Source organism: Varanus komodoensis, unplaced genomic scaffold, assembly GCF_004798865.1.
Source record: "Varanus komodoensis strain SLA01 unplaced genomic scaffold, ASM479886v1 scaffold11, whole genome shotgun sequence".
NCBI classification, from domain to species: domain Eukaryota; kingdom Metazoa; phylum Chordata; class Lepidosauria; order Squamata; family Varanidae; genus Varanus; species Varanus komodoensis.
In genome coordinates, this window is record NW_025335317.1 from 5,266,446 (window position 1) to 5,283,742 (window position 17,297).

Consider the following 17,297-nt stretch of genomic DNA (forward strand, 5'->3'; position numbering starts at 1 on the left):
CTCATCTTGCAAGCTGGTGAAAAATGTATTGGTTTATAGGGCACGGGCAAGCTAAGCCTGCAACAAAAGGAACTGCTCCTTGTCCTGGATTCTAGCAGGCCACCACCTTTCCTCTTGCTCCGGTCTTCCATGCTCAGCATTCCATGCCCAGGGAGCAAGCTCAGTCCCCACTGGGAGTTCCGAGTTTATCCAGGATCCCCTGGAGCATGCTGGTACCTCTCTCTTCATGCGCGTAGCTTGGGCCACACTGGGATTGGCATTCAGGGACTTGATTCAGAGAGGAATATTTTATGAGCCTGCTGTATAATTCACCTTTGCTTCGAACAATCAGCGGTCCTTGAATCTGAATTGTAGATCTCCCTGAATGTGTATCGCTTTTTTCTTATCCAAACGACAACAGTATAGATAGAAAAGTGCTAAAACAAACTTAATGGTGCAATTCGGTGGGAATGCCTGTAGTACTTCAGGCTGGGAGGATTCTGGGTTTCTTTTGCAGAGCAGGAAGGGTACAGAGGTGAAGGTCACACCTGCATTCCTTCTGCCCAGCAAAGTAGCGAAACAGATATTTCGGGTATCTCACAGTAGCAATTCTGGGGACCAGGAGAAGGCTGTGGTGTTGCAGGGATGTGTCAGCTCTTGGCAGTGCCAATCTCTCCCAGTCACCCAGCATGCTCACTACGTGCCTTCCCCGAGGTTGCAAAGTGACCTTGGAGAAACAGCCAGCGCAGTTCTTTCTGCATCAGCTGCAAGGAGGAAGAGGGAATCAGAGGGCCAGTCCTTAGCTCTGAGCCCAAAGGGATCTTCTGGCCTTGGAGCTGGGAATCCAAACAATTCCTTGGTCCTCCAGGGGCCGTGGGATCACTCCCTAACTACACCCACACCAATCTGCATTCCCTAGCATTTTCTGAGTGGAAACATTCAACTGGTATAAAACCAATACAGATTTGCAGCGTGCATATATCACAAACGTGTTGGACTTGGTCGGAGGGCTGTGATTTGACAATCCCGTCACCTAATGCACATTCACCTAATGCACATTCACGTAGACATTTCCATTCTCTTCAGTGCCCCTCTCCCCCAAGTACAAGCACAATGGACTCCTGCCCAACAATAGTTGTTTCTTTGCATTCAGGTGGAACAAAGTGCCCCAGTATTCAGTGGAGCTTTCTCCGGATTAGCATATATAAGATCCCTGCCTCAGCATGTGGACTGGGAATTCCTTAGTCAAAGTGCACCTTGGCTGGGAGCTCCCTCGGTGGCCCTAGGCTACTTGCTGCCCTCTCAGCAAGAAAGGGATAATCACCAGAGTGTGTTGGAAGGAGGGCCTGTGTCAGGGGTTGGCATCACTGAGTACCTGCTCGAGGCCACTGCCAAACCCTGCAGCTCCCCGGCCTCACACCGCCTCCTCTCTGCCTGTTCTCGTCCCTTCTGCATGGAAGGCAGCAGAGATAAGAGCTGGAGGAGCGAGCAGCCTTGCCTTGCATTGTGCTCTTCCCTTGAGTGGTTGGGTAGAAAAGCCCACAGAGGGAGAGAAGAGTCACGTGAATGGACAACCATGAGGAGGGGCCTTGCTCCAAGGAGGAGCACCCTGGGAGTAGTCTGTCCGGGGTCCCCATGCGAAATCTGGTGCTGGAACATTGCATGTGAAATGCGGTGAATACTGCTATATGGATAGTTAATGATCTTCTTCCTGCATTTCTTAAAGTTCCTGGTAGATGGGAAGCTGCATGATGCAAATGTTTGGGTGCTTCATATTTAACTAGTGCAGCAATTATTAACTGGCTATGCCACCTAGGTCTCTGAGTAATTATTTTTTAAGGTCAGGGGAGACTTTTCATCATAATACTGCCTAAAGCATCTTGGTGTTATAATAATTAAATCAAGAGTGATACATTTGATTTATATGGCTGATTGCGGACTCTCTTTCCTGGCTTCCTATTCTTTTGACACAGTCCCCAGGTTGGAAAGATGTGTGTCAGCAAGCCACCGCTTTGGCTGGGGTTGGAGGTGTGAGATGTTGGTCAGGATGTCACTGGGTGGCCTCGGAAAAACCACCGGTATTTGGCCTCAGTTTCCCCTTTGTAAAAAATGAATAACGACACCTCCCAAGATGGGAGAAGGGATGATTTAAGAGGATGGGCATGAAGCACTTTGCATATTAAGAGGGTATGTCAGATTACTGTCTCTGTAATAAAGACACTTCAGCTGGCCTCACTCACCAACTGTCAGGGAAGAAGAACCAAACAGGTTACGGCACTTTCACAACAAATAGTTACCTGAAATTTGGTCTTGCTGTATTCACATTAACTTGATTGTCAACGTCTTGGTCTGCAAGAGTGAGACTATCTTAAAAGTGTAGTTTCCTGATCTTTAATGTGATAACATTCTCCCGAGACTGAGATAGCCATGTTGGTATTATTTCTCTATGTTTAGGGGTCACCACTATTCTCCATCAGAGTCCCGTGAAGTCGTGGTTAACCCCTCTGATGTTCTTTTTCTTAGGCCAGATCTGCCGGCCTCTTCGCTGCCAGCTCCCTTCCTCCGTTTCTCTGTGTTTAAGAGCGCCTGAAACCTAATTGACGGTGGCCTCTTCAGAGAGTTAAAAGGTAATTATTTGCCTGTTTAGATGTTCTGCCTGTTAAGTTTCCTCACGGGGCGGGTGGGAAAGATGGGCGAGGTCTGAATTAGTTTGTGTGGAAATTTTTATCCTTACATCATTTCTTAGCTCACCTGGATTTCCTTTCCTCCGATTGCAGTATTTCTTATGTATTAAGAAGTAGATGTGGAAACGTTTTGCAAGTTTATTCTGACTGCTGTTCTTTATGTGGGCAATAGTCCTTTTGGAAGGGTGTGTAGACATGGGACTGGGAGACAATGAAGAATCATGGAGTGGCCCCCTCCTCTCTTCTTTCCTCTCCTGTCCAGCAAAATTGTTTTCTGAAGGCCAGGCATCACGTCAGATCGATGTTCACAACAGAGAGCCCAGTGGGCTACGGAGCAGTATATAAATGCAATAAATAAAAAACAAGCTGTTAATGCTGACCAGGTTCTCTGTTAACCAGGATTCAATGCCCAGCTTGCAATGCTGGCTATGAGGGAGCCCTGCTTTAGCCTTCATGCTTCCTGGGAAGTCATGCTGTTGGCCAGCTTTCCTCAACCTTGTGCCTTCCAGACATATTGGAACTGCAACACCCAGAATTCCCAGTCAGTGGCCCTGCTGGAGGGGAATTCTGGGAGTTGTGGGCCAAATGTCTCTGAAGGCCACCAGGTTGGATAAGGCTGCAGTTGACTTTATGGTCAACGGGGAGGGGAAAAGGCCAGTGGACATGCCAGCTAATGGCTTGCGCTCTTTTACTTAGCCATAGTTAGTCCACCACCCAAAATGATGCATTTATTGGCCCTGGAAAGCTGCAGGGAAGTATCTGTTTCAGGAATGTTCTAGGGAAAATTAGTACCTTTGTTACACGTTTGGTCAAACAGTTTGCTTTCTTTTTCCTCTCTCAAGGGAGCATCAAGTCAACCTTTGGGATTTTAGAGACAGATCTGATAATATTGTTGCTCTCACAGTTTCTCAGTGAAGTAATTTGTGTGTGTTAAAATGTAGGAAAGCCTTCATGGGTTGAAGGCAGCCCAGAAATTCTTGCATGGAGTGGGGTTGTCAGCCTCCTGAATTGTACTCTGACAGTGGCAAGATTGTTTCTCTTTCCATTTCCTCTTAGTTTTCTAGTCAATCTTTTATTGTCAGGGAGATGATTCGAATTAGTTTACAGCTATTTGAGTGGAAATGGTTTCTTTGAGTGGTTTTTAAAATGGTTTTGAACTGCCGAATCCAAAGCAATTCACTTCGGCTTTGACCCAAAAACTAACTGTGGCAATCAAAATGGCTGATGCCAACCCGTTGCTAGTGCACACATGCTCTGAAAGTCACACTGCCAAACTGATTTTGATTAAAACTGGAAGGCAGGCATACTGATAGCTGGCTATCACTGATCCCAGATCCTTTTAGAAGCTGAAATCCAGTCAGAGCAACCATTTAGAATCTTATGAAATCAATCTTGCTATCTATAGACCATTAACTGATGCAGGTTGGGCTGTAAACCTGTCTTCTGTGACAGTATGATGCTGCAAAATCCAAAACTGAAAAATCTAAAATACTTCCTTGCTGATGTTCAGAAAATAATGTTAGTGGCTCAACTTTAAGCAAACTTTTGCAATAAATCTAATGAGAAAATACAATTTGGGCTTGTTGTTTTGCTTTCTTGTAGTGTGCTAACTATTTTTAAGTATTCTGCTTTAATGTATGTGTATATTTAAATTGTCCCTTCAACCAGATTAGAAGAGGTAGAAGAATCGTAGACAGGAAACCAAGGCTGTAGTTTGGCCCAACCTTTGTCCAGTTGGTCCCTTGCTTTACATTTTTTTTAATGCTGGGTCCATGCCAAACACTCACTAGTCTGCTCCAGAACTTATACTCCTTATAATTGCAGTCATTTCTGGCAACTTGGCAAGGAAGAAACGCTTGGAGAGAAAGAGACAAGGAAGCTTTACAAATGCTCATTGCTGCATCCAGCAGTTTGGGCCCAATTGGTTGAGAAAAGTACATATGTGAAGTAGAGTAAGCGGAAGATGTGTCAGGTGTCCAATTTTGTAGACATGTTTGGTATTTTGTACTTGGTTGTACTGGGTAGAAATCTTTTTGGAGACAGATGTTGTTCTCAGGAGAACCAGATGGGAAGCTCAAGAAGAGCCCCCTGAGTTATTTATTTATGCACATATTAATATGGCACTTATAACTGCCAAGATGCCTTCCAAGGTGGCTTACAATCACATACTATTCTGCCCTTAGCTTTTCCCAAGGGCTTTTCTGAAAATCCTGCTCATAACCCTTTGGAAGCATTTTTATTTTAACTGTGCAGTGTCACCAAGTATAAGAAAGCAACGGTGTTACCACTTTGTGCTTGCACACCTTTGGTGCGCAGAAGATCACATAGAATAAGTGCCAGTACTCCGACACAAGCTGATAGGTTGTCAGTTTACAAAGAAAGAAGTAAACAGGGAGAAGCCTTGACCCTGGTTACAGTAGGAGAGATGGAGGAGAGTTGTAGAAAGCAAGCAAGCGATTCTTTTAGTTAATTTGTGTACTGGAAAGAGAGCAAATCTTACATGGCACGGCCTTCTTATGTCTCTTCAGCCCCAAATTTAGGAGAAGTAATTGTGCATCTGCTGCCCTATTATATAGTTTCTTACAGAGCCAGCTGGATTTCCCTGAAGTTCCTGCCATCTAATTGCTTTTCTCTTGCTTTATCTCTTACTCCCTGAAGCAAGAATGGCCGTCAAATGCACAGGATGCTAATCTTGCTCCTCTCTGTTTCTCACCCTCGAAAAGCAAGCACAGATTGCTCAACTGGTCTCCAAATTTTTTCTTTGACAAGGTAATCCCTTTTATTTCAGGCAGGTGATAGCCGAAATTGGAGGAGGAAGATTTAGGCTGTATCTAGAATTTAGTAACAAGATGAGTGACTCTGCATATTTGTTCCTGGGTGGCGGCCCTCACAATATCCTAGAACCACAATGAAGTTCACTGCTAGTTTCTGTGGATTGCTCCAAATTGCCCAAGATTCTAGTTCAGATTCTAGTGTCCTGTGTGCTTTTCTGATGAGGCAGCTTATTTAGAATCCTTTTAACTGCCCCTGCCTCCACAATAGAATAAAGTAATTAATTCTTGAACCCTTCTTTATGTCTCAGATATCCCCCAAACGAAAGGTGATGCTACTTATAGCTAATGCATTTCAGGTGTGTGACACTTAAGCAATGTTTGTAATAACTTATCTTTCACTGCACTAAGCTTGCTTTGTTTGTGTCTTTCTTTCCCCTTACATAAATAAAGTGGAGCTTTGGAAGCCCCAAGCAGCATTTTGGCAGGATATTTACTTAATGTTTTGATTTGGTTTTTTAAAAGAAAGCCTTTGAGATAAGGCTGAAGTTGGAATTCCTAATTCAGCACACACAAACCATTTCTAAGGATGTTGCATATTACGCAGCTGCCTTCCATGCGATCATCCATGGATAAGAATGAATTTGTCAGGGGTAGAAATGGAAGTTTGGAGGTTGCATTACTGAAGAGAAGCTAGCATTTTTATTTTGATTCTCAACAAAGTAGAATTTGTAAACATGTTGCATCCCGATTTGTGCAGGATAGAAATTCCACAAGCATCATCATAAGATGATGAGATGTACATACGAGGACTGCTAATTGAGCTCTGCTGAGATGCTTCGCAAAGTTGAACCCCGTGCTGGAATCTAGTTCTTTGGGACATGTTAAGAGTGCATTACTAAGGGTATAGTCCTATTGACTGTGTCCTTAATGATCCAAAACTGATGATCTGAACTTGGAGACTTCCACCATCCGATGCAGGGCAGAAAGACTGGTGGAGGTGATCGCTATCTCCTGGTCCTCCTGAACTGCTCATTATGCTTGTGGGCCTTTTAATCTTTCTAGTGACAGGATCCGAACATCTTTCTTCCCTTTTTGTGGTCATTTTTCCAGCCTTGGAGGGCTACTGGTGCATTGCTTTCCATACCAGCTGTAGGAAGGCAGGGAAGGAGGGTACATCTCAGCCTTGCTATCTGAGCTCAGAGCGCTATCTAATAACTGGAGGCTGCTGAGACCGGGTCTGGGGTCACAGGATAGCTTCCTTCACCTTCCGGTACTGTCTGTCTTAAAATCAGGTTTATACAACCTCTCCTGCCCCCAGTTCCCTGAGGTTTCACGAGGCCACTTAACTTTTGTAGTTCTCACTTCCTTTGAAACTGCGCAGAAGGCTCTTCCAAGCAAAATCCTCCACGCCTGTTTTGCGACCTCACTTTAGGCAAAAATTGCTGTCAGCTCTGTTTGAAATGGTACAGCCCAACTATCTTGTGTCTGCTGGGTGGCAAAGAAGGAAATGTGGCGAGTGAACTGGTACACCATAGTGGCCAAGAGTGTAAGCCCCTGAAAAGGGTCCTTAGGGGGCAAAGTCTCTAGGCGGCCTCCTCCCCCTCTCTGGGGTCCATCTCCCAGTTGTGCAACCCTTAGACAAGGACTGCAGTTCTCTCTGACCTGGCTGCTATCTGTAATGTGGGAATCATTTTGCTGACATGCATTACAGGCTGGGTTTTGCAAATCCTTGCCAGCTTGCTGATGGTGAGCCCATGAGCCTCAATGCCCAGATTCCTCCTCTTGTTCCCCATATCACTGCAGAAAGACCATGGTTTTCCTTGTCACACTGAGCAAAGGAACCAGGTGAGCCACTTCACTCATTGCACTGTGTTCAGAACGTTTCCAAGGCTTGGTAACACAGGAACAAACCTTTGTTTCACCCTTACCTGGTCAGCTGAGCAGAAGCATAGTTCTTCCCGATTCACTGGGCCTCAGAGTTCTTTTGGAGAGAGATCAAAGCCTGGAACCCACCTGTCACCCTTGGGACCGGAAGCAGTCTTTCGCTTTCCATGTTGGCCCCTAACGCCCTTGCTTGCAGGAAATGGCAAGCAAATGTTTGCAACTTAGTTTGAATATCTGCAGTGCACCATATAAATGTTATTAATGGATCAGAAGGGTAAATTGGTATGTGGGTTTCACAGTATTTTAATAAGGGGCCTGCCAATCAGAATGTCTCTTGGGTATATTGCAAATCATTATTTATAACATAATATAATATAATACAATAATGTATAATAAATATTTTAAAGTATATTGCCCATTTTGCTTAGCAGGGAATGTTAAAGCTTCTGACAGACAGTCCATTCTGTATAAAATACAACACTTCCAACTTATTTAAAGTCCATGACCAGGAAAATAAAACTATGGAGATTAAAAAGATAAAAGCATGCCCATTTCTTTTGCATGATTTCTTATTTTTTCTTTGATGCTCTCCTATTAATGTCAATTGTTTTTTCTTACTTATGGGGCAAGGATGATAACAGACCCTGGTGAAGACTGGGGGCACAACATATCCCTCTCTCTGTTGGATCCACTTCTATGCACAAGGGGAGTTTATGTACTTAACCTGCTTGTTTAGAAGGACAAAAGAGAGATCAAAGGGATGGAAGGATGTAAACGCTCATCCTTTGTCTCCGGCCCTGCCCATCAGCTTGCAAGGTGACAATTCTAGGGTAATGCACTGGAGAATGGGATAAACAGTTTCTTAATTCTACCATTGAAGGAATCTGTCATTTCCTTTCGTGATGCCATCAGTCTGGTTCCCAGAGGCAGCATCTAGGCCCAGGTTGTCTCCTCCATGTAGGTTTCCGATGGCCTAAAAGCTCCTAAAGAAAGACAGGGGCTTCCATAGCTACTTGCTTGGTTCTCAGCTGCACCGGATCATCCTTGTTTGTGTTTCAGTGGTTAGATGATTTTATTTATTTATTTATTTATTTATTTATTTATTTATTTATTTATTCATTCATTCATTCATTCATTCATTTATTTATTTAGAAGATTTCCATGAAAAGTGTGTGGCAGTTTCCAGGAGAAGCACTTCCGATGCACGTACTGTTTTAAAACAATATGATAATAAAAATAGGAAGTTTCCTTTTATTTTTGCTCATACCACATTTTCAGGTTGCTCACAGCAGAGTGTCTGAGAATTCCATTAGTTTTCCATCTAGGATTTACACTTTCTGGGCTTCCAGACCATTCATTCTGATGTCTTTTTTAAGCTCCGGCCTGAAGCTCACTGAATGGCATTCGGCTAGTAGCTCGCTCCCGCCCTAACCTACCTCACACAGTGGGGGTGGGGGGCGGGTGGTTGCGAGAATAAAATGGAGTGGAGGAAGGGAAGGTTCATTGCCCTGGGTTCTTTGCAAGAGAAAAAAGGTGGGACATAAATGTAATGAATTTAATAATAGTAATATTACCTTACAGGATTGTTAGAAAGATTACAGCAAGCTAATGTGTGTGAAATGCTCTGATGTGATTTTACACACACACACACACACACACACACACACACACAGAGAGAGAGAGAGAGAGAGAGAGAGAGAGAGAGAGAGAGAGAGAGATGCTACTCATAAGTGTTACAGCTTTGTATGCTGCCCCAAAATAGGTGGAAAATAGGTGGAATACTAATGCGACTGGTAAGTCATAGCCTAAGGGACTTTATCCTGTTCCCCACTCCAGCGTATGTGGGATGTGCAACACTTCAGATGCTGGCATTTATACTGGTTCTAATTTTGTTTGTTTCCTTTGTGTAAGCCATCTTGAGATTCTGTAACGATTTGATGGTATACAATTTTTTAAAATAAATAAACAAACTTCCTTCGGGCTGAGCAGGCAGAAGGCATTCCATGCTGCCTCGTTCTTTACCATTGTTAAGAACTTGGGAGCAAGGTGCAGGAGTGAAAACAGTCTTCATCTTCCTCCTTTCCCTGCACAGGGAAAGAATAAACCAAGAATACACCTCTGCTCTTATTAACCATGGCTGAATGGGATTCCCATTTAACCAGGATCTGAAGCCATTATTTAACCTTCATTTCAATTCCTACTCCAGTGGGGTCCCCAGTCACTCCTTTGCCATGGCTAATGATGGTGCCAACACATTTTTCATCTGTGGCCAGCGAGGACCCAACATGAACTGTTTTGTCAGTAAGAACACACAGTGGCTTGAGACAGGTAGGAGGAACGGCGTGTGCTTTCACACCTCGTATCCCTGCTTTGCTTTTCCATGTGATCTGTGTACAAGTTGGGTCTATGGATTTAAAACAGATGTTCTTGCACTTCTGTGGTTTTTACTGAGAGTCCCCCAAAGTCCCCCACACACAGTTAAAGCTGCACAGTGAAAGTTGCAGGGCTCGGGTGCGCCACAGCACAAAGCCTCGATCCAAGCCTATATTCACAAATGCACATCACCACCGATACCCTGCATCACCTCTTGCTGAAGTCTGATTTTCCTGCAGTACCGTGCATTCTTCTTTGTGGGGTGGTCTGTGATTTGACAGAATTAGCATAACCATGTTTAAAACAGTTTAGAATTCTATTTTAAAGCAGAGAAAAGGTGCTTACAGGATTACTCTTGCACCAGAAAGCATGGAAATTGGAATAACTTCCATTCCATGCAAGCAGGAAGAAGGTTCTATAACATAACATGCTGTACTCCCTTACAATTTATCCTTCCTGCATCTCCATTTTCTCACACCAGTCTTCTTCCTCTGCAAACTGGAAGGGAAAAGGGTGATTGCGTAAATAGATTGCACACAGCTGGTCAACAACTAGTTTTTAGTAAGGCTATTTTGCAGAAGGGCTCCAGAGTGGTGAACCACAACAGGGGTAGACAGAAGGTAGATTTCCAGATGTTTTAAATTTCAACTTCCAGAAGGCCCTGCCAGCATGGCCACTGGTCAGGAATGCTGAAGGCTGAAACATCTGGAGGTTTCATTGCTGCTCAGCCCAGGATTGCAGCATCCCCTCCCGGCATCCTTGCCACAAGAAATCTGCTACCAAGTTACATTGCCACAGCATGTCTCTCTTGTGGTGGACCTGGCAAGGGGACAGGAGTCTTCTTGAACTCTGGGGATCTGGGCCAGCCCCGGGTTCTCCAATTGTTGATCTTTGATACGTCCCCGCAGTTTTTACATGCAGCACATATTATCTGGGCCAGAACGGGGATTCTCCTTTTCTGCAGCCCTATAGTTTCTTGCCAGGACTGTTGCTCCTTTGTTGCTTCTTGTGTAAGAATAGGTGCCAAGCCTTTGGAGTTTACACATGCAAATAATTCAGCTCTGTCTCCCTCTTCCACGCAGCCCTCCGCCCCGCCCTGTGCTTGTGGTCTGTGTTAACTCATGGACGGTGCAGGCTCCTGACTGCAGAAAGGACTTGCACAGTTTTAGGTCAGCTGTGGATTATGGCATCTCCCCCTCATCATCCTAATAGCATTTGCATGCCACTGCAGCCTGGCTTGAAGGGGGGGATGCTGAAGGTGGGTGGAGGGGGGGGTGGAAAATCCAGTTGGCAAGGCGCAAGGAGCCTGGAAATAAAAAGGGAAGGCTGGGAGCATGTGATCCATGGCTCACCAGCCTCGCATTAGTAGCATCCCTAAATCAAGAACTCATTCATTTTAACCAGAGGTTAATTAATCAAACAAGAGCACATAAAATTATAACCAGCTTTTAATGAAGTGAAGCAGCATTATTAACAGTAAGCAAAACACAGACTACCTTTTTTGTCTGCGGCACCTGTGGCTTGGATCAGGCCTGCAATTTGCCGTTGGCATTGCAAGTTTTGGAAGCAACTGTGTCTAGGTTAAGGAGGTGTGCCATTTCTGTGGAAAGAAGAGGGTACGGTTGCCAACTTTTGTTTGCAGAATGCGTGCTGCTTCATACAGCCCTAGGTCCATGCAGACATGGAACTCACTTAGAAGGCACAGTAACCCAGCAGACTGCCTTGATCTTGGCCTTGCTGTCTTGTTTGCACAGAGATGGGTTTGTTATGGATCAGTCGCTAAGCTATCTGAATAAGTGGCCAACAGTGGAGGCCTGTGGACAGATTGGAGGGCAATATACTTATTTATCTCTAGCTGCACACCCTGTGGTAGATTAGGTCCAATGTGCACAGGCCTGAGTTGTGTTCCCCAACTTCAAATCTCTAGGGAATTAACATTCATCCAACCAGCTGTTTCACTGGAGACTAGGGCCAAGATCTTCCACACTATTGTATTCCTTATCACTATGTATGGATGCGAAAGCTGGGCAATGAAGAAAGCTGTGGGGAAGAAAATGGATGCCTCTGAAACACGGCACACTGACGGAAAGGTGAACAAGTAGGTCCTGGATCAAATCAAGTCAGAACATTCCCTAGAAGCAAACATGGCAAAACTGAGGCTGCTGGAGAAGACGACCATGCTAGGGAAGAAGAAGAGGCAGGCCAAATATGAGATGGATGGACTCCATCAAGGAAGCCACAGCCTTGGTTTTACACAGGGTCTCTATAAGGTGGAGATGACTAGATGGCACACGACAACAACAAGCAGGTGTTGCTTCCAAGATGTGGATGGCTGGCACGATCTCCTAGCATGGGTAGATTCCCTGTATTCTAGGACTCACTCAGTGTTTCAGCTATGCATATAAATAAGGACCTAACTTGGCATCCATTAATCAGTTAGAGATCTATAACTTCCCAGTTTGGCTTCCATCAGCTGATCAGTTAAGAAACTTAGAGGCTGTGGTCAGTGAAACCCATACTATGACAACTGAGTTGCAGTTGATATAAATCTTGGAATGATCATTTCACTTCTTTTGTTTGCATATGGAAGGAGGGAAATGTTAGCCTTTATTCATAAAAACTAAGCTTTTGAGATGCAGAACAATCTGTGAGCAACATGTAGGTTCTTTCCTGTACCACTAGGAAATATAGCAGAAGCTGGCCTACACTGACTTTGCAAAGAACGCAAGCCAAATGAATCTCTGTTTCTGGAAATGTACGTGATTTACAGTACCAGCTGATTAGAGCAGGGGTCCCCAGCAGGTTTGGATCCGTGAGTGTGCCTGGAGATTTGAGAAACTGCTGTGGTCAAGATGTGCCTGATTAGTGGCCTCTTCACTGTCTTAACAGTTGAGACAATGACTCTTGTTTCATCTTATTCCACAAAGGCTTTTGCTTTGTTCTGCTGAACGTGGCAATATCTTTTTAATAAGAGACAGATCTACATCGTTGCTAGATAATATAGGTAATTGCTAGTGGTGGAATATGACTAATTCTTCTTTTACACACAGATGTTGGCAATGCCCAGTAGTTGATTCTTTCTGGGGGGAGATGATCACACTGATAAATTTTGTGCTGGGACAGTCTTTGATATTTGTTGATTTATTCACACTCCTGAATGATTTACCTTTGTGGAAATGAACAAATGGAAGGGATGAGAGCCAGGGTGGTGTGGTGGTTAAGAGCACATGACTGGGACTCAGACGACCTGGGTTCGAGTCCCCACTCGGCCATGGAGCCAACTGGGCCAATCACAGACTCTCAGCCCAACCTACCTCACAGGGTTGTTGTTGTGGGGAGAAGATGGAGGAGGAGATGTAAGCTGCCTTGAGCCCTTTGTAGGAAAAAGGCAGGATATAAATTGACAGATAAATAAATAAATGTGCAACCTTTTGACAGCTAAAATATAATACAAAATTGGAAGAATAAAACCTCCTATAATGTGACGTACCGAGGACCTTAAAACATTTTCAATACATGAATGGGTGGCCTATAGACACCAATGACAAATGGTTACTTAGTTGAATATTTCGTCAGCTCTGGTTTAAGCCTGTGTATAATTGCTAGAAAGTAGCATTTCATACAAACATTTATGCATATGGGGAAAAAAAAACAGGGAAATGTAATTCTTGTAGAGGGGGTGCCCACAGGTTCCATGCTGAGTGCCATTGGAAGTGCCGTGCTGGGGACCTGCACTCACTTGGCCATGAAGCTTGCTGGATGACTAGGCCCATCAGCCTGACCTGCCTCCCAGGGTTGTTGCGTGGATAAAATAGAGAGGAGGGGGATTATGTACGTCACCATGGGCTCCTTGGAGGGAAAGTCAGGATATCAGTGTGACAAATGAATATTCTATTCCTTGTGTTATCCATGCAGTGGAGTCAAGGAACTCTGCTGTACTTGCATGTTGGAGATAAAGACGTGTCCTTCAGCCTGGCTGCTTTGTATTTCGCTGAAATGTTCCCTACCTTTTGCTTAAAAAGGAAAAAAAGTGGACCCTTTGTGTAGTGGACGTTTAACTCAGTCCCTTTAGCAGGGCCAGCTGGGTTACAATCCTATTAAGATGGCCTGGTCCCCAAGCAGACTTACTCTCTTTTTTTGGAGAACACTCAGCGGTACTAGGCTATGGCCTGATTCAGGTATTATGATTTATTTTTATGTTAGCAAAGCCTCATTGACTTTTGCTAAAATGACAGAGGCTTGAAATATAGATGTGTCTTTTTAAAAAAACTCCTCAGGCTAGCAAAAACCTTCATGTATACAGGGACAAGGTGAGTGGACAGCGTTAGCTTCCTACAGCTGGCTTCTGCAATCCATGCGGAGTTCCAAAAGTGTCCGTTTGCTTGTGAGTCTGGTGCAAGCTTCCAGGTTTAGTGCAGGCTTCACTGCTGTCTGGAGATTACTGGAATGATTGTTCTGGATGAGGAAAGGCTGCTGTGTGGAGGCACAATGCAGATCTCTAAAGCACACCAGTCAAACTTTGTAATATTTGCTGAAACACCAACCTTTCAATCCAGATTGCATCATCAGTGCCTCTCTTTATTTTGTTATTTGAACTAAAGAAGACGGTGTGATTGGGGTGTTCGTTTCTTCAGTATTTTGGGCATACATCAATTCCGTTGGGTTTGATTATATTTTAATTGTTTATAAACCATCCGGAGAGCCTGCTGGCTATAGGCGTGGCATAGAAATGTTTTAAATATATTACTTAAATGTTCTTAATTAAAAATGTATTTATGCACATCTGCAAGACTTGTGACCCTCCAAGTCAATGGCTCGAGGATGTGTATGATGAACTGCTGAGGACTGAATAACACTTTTGGGGTCCCAGAAAGTCAGATGATAGGTTGCTTCGCCTTAAGGAAGAACACATTGCTCAGTCCTGGCTGAAGGAGTGCAACTGCAGTGTGAACGTGGCAATGTGTGGACTTTCCATTTGTTGCTCCTTGGATGACTTTGTGGCAGAGGAGGGGAGATGGTGTTGCGGTATAGACTTGGATGGCACTGGACAGTTAAGCAAATTATAGTGCCATGAACTGTCCCAAACCCTTAAACTGAAGCGGTACCCTACAAATGATCCCAGGATCTCTGGGGAGAGTCTCTGACAGTTGCGGTAATTCCCTGAGCTTTCTATGTTATCAATGGTGTGCTACAAAAATAATTGGGAAGCTTTGTCCTTGCTGGGAAAAAAGAGTATTGTTCTGGGTAGCCAATGGGAGATAGCATCCTCTTATGAAAGGCAAATTATATTCTTTGTGGAACTCTGAAATAATTACTGAGTTATTACCAAATTGTCATGCTTTAATGCCAGCCTGAAATAGAGACATCTAAATTTACTTACGACTTGATTTAAAACAAGGCTTTTAAATGCATGACTCTTAACTGTTAATTTGCTCATGAGCATCCATTGACATGCAAGGTCCTTTGAAGCCCTGTAGGGAAAAAGTTAATACACATCCGTGAATTGCTGAAATGTATCCAGCAGACACAAGTGAATGGGTAATAAGATGCATGGTAGTGGAAATGGATGGGGTCCCTCATCCGACTCCTGGTGCTACTAAGGTATGAATTTCCTAGTAACAAAGGAGAAGACCCAAGCAATTCCGGGATGAGAGTTATTCTGTCTGAAAGGGAAAATACCAAGATGGTTCACTCTACAGCCTTCTCTGCCTGGGACAGCTTGCTCAGATTTACATGTGCACCGCTTACTTTTTCCCTCCGCTTTCTTAGTGTACATTTGATGGCCAGCTGTTGAATGTGTGAACCCAGCTTGACCGGGAAAGTACTGCACTTGAGGTGCTGTGAAGGGTGTCCCTGATGGTGGATCTGGTCTGCTCACCCCTACAAGCATTCACACAACACAGCCATCAAGTGATGAAAATGCATGCATGAATACGCTGCGTTGGAAGAGCTTCAGTGGACTTGGCGGACAGGCAGCTAGTCCGTAGTATTACTGGTAAGATTCTGCAGAGAAAAATGTGGGTTGACTCTCCTGGGACCTGCTGCTTGTACACCTCCAGGTCGTGCGCTTTTCCACTCCCATCTCCCGTTCAGATATTCAGCTAGCAGGAAGAAACTCTCTGCACGTTGTATGCATGCAGCAGCTACAGAAGGCAAGAAAAGTAACAGTAGCAACCACTTTCACTATGCTTGATATTCGTGGCTGTGTCTGCCATGCGTCTCAGACATGCGGAACGATGAAACCCGTGAACCACTGAGCTGGGTCCTTTCTACCAAGACTAGTGGCGACTTTCCAGGATTCCAGGCAGACGTTTTCCCGGCTGTGCACTGCCAGTCCTTTTAACTGGAGATGGCAGGAATTGAACCCGGGATCCTTCTGCATGCCCTGAATGCCCCGTGATAGGATAGTGATGCCTATTTGTTGCAATGAATGCAGAAAATGACCTGTGTTCTTCATGGATGCTATATTAGAATGTGCTCCCAATCCAGGGCCTGAGGTCTCTTTGGCACCAGTAGAAGATCTATTAGTAGTCGATCTAGAAGATTTATTTGCCAAGTCCTCTTGCATTTTTAAGTCAGTGTTCCAGCCTAGAGTGCACCAACCTATTTTGGCAACTCTGCTTGTTTTCTCTTGTTTGGCTCTATTATTGCATTTGTTTAAATTGACAGAGTACTATCTGCCTGAAGTAAGGCTAAAAGGTGTCCTAAATAAATATCAGTGGTTTATAAGGATGAGCAGAGAGATGGGGACAAATCCAGACTATCTGTCCTGAGAGACAGGGTGGCTTGGTGAGTAGACTGGCACAGTAGACTGGTCTAAAACGACTGGCAACCTCTGACCAGTTCTAGGGTGTCTGGCACTAAGCCTCGGCTTCCCCAGCTGGAACATGAGAATTAAATTAAAATGGAAAACTCAATGATACGTTGAGTAGGTGAGGTTTGCAGCCACATTCTCATGTCTGGGGATCATTCAGCTATTTCGTTCTGCAGAGACAACTTTCTGTTGGGTCCAATTTTGTCAGCGAACATGTAGTTTTCTAGCTACACTCAAGGACTTATTTTAACAGAGAGAATACAGAACACTGGGAACGGTTACAATTCCAGTAGGCTAGTGGCAGAGGTAAGGAGAAATATGGATAAAGCAACCGATTGTCATCATGAACCATAGCCTGTTGGAGATGCTCATGAACACCTGGCTTCTTCGGTTGGGGAATGAGGGTAAACATGAATCCAGAAACAATTTTCAAGCCAAGAAGTTTCCAACTAGACAAACACATTCCTCCCACTCATTCACCGAACCTTTGTGGATATGCTTCCAAGATCTTTGTCTATGCACTATACACTTTTGGGATGAGATTAAGAGTGGCTAGAAATGAGACACTGCCTTCCTCCACTTCCCTGTCCTTTTGCTATGAATAGAAGGCAATACACAAGAGTTTTCTAGCCGTTTTCTCTCTTGGCTTACGCTCTGCCTGTGCTGAAGTGTAGGGTAGAGCCTGCAACCGCAAGTTTAAAATTTCCCTTTTAATCCTTGGGCCAAATAGTGTGCAAACAGGTACTTGGTTATTTTCCTGCTACCTGGGTTTGAGGGATTAGGCCTCAT

At 44.3% G+C, this 17,297-nt stretch overlaps 1 protein-coding gene across 8 annotated transcripts in view; it reads left to right on the forward strand.

Annotated features, from left to right (window-relative positions):
• The window catches only part of ZMIZ1 (zinc finger MIZ-type containing 1), a 394,693-nt gene that overhangs the window by 70,833 nt on the left and 306,563 nt on the right, over nt 1-17,297 (forward strand). For 6 of the 8 annotated variants that reach the window (XM_044420292.1, XM_044420291.1, XM_044420296.1 and 3 more), the window contains one exon: nt 2,503-2,606. The gene's annotated coding sequence lies outside the window, so the exon portion shown is untranslated. Of the gene's footprint in view, nt 1-2,502; nt 2,607-9,094; nt 9,650-15,463; nt 15,690-17,297 lie in introns of those variants that run through there. The other 2 variants (XM_044420293.1, XM_044420294.1) reach the window with 2 other exon arrangements.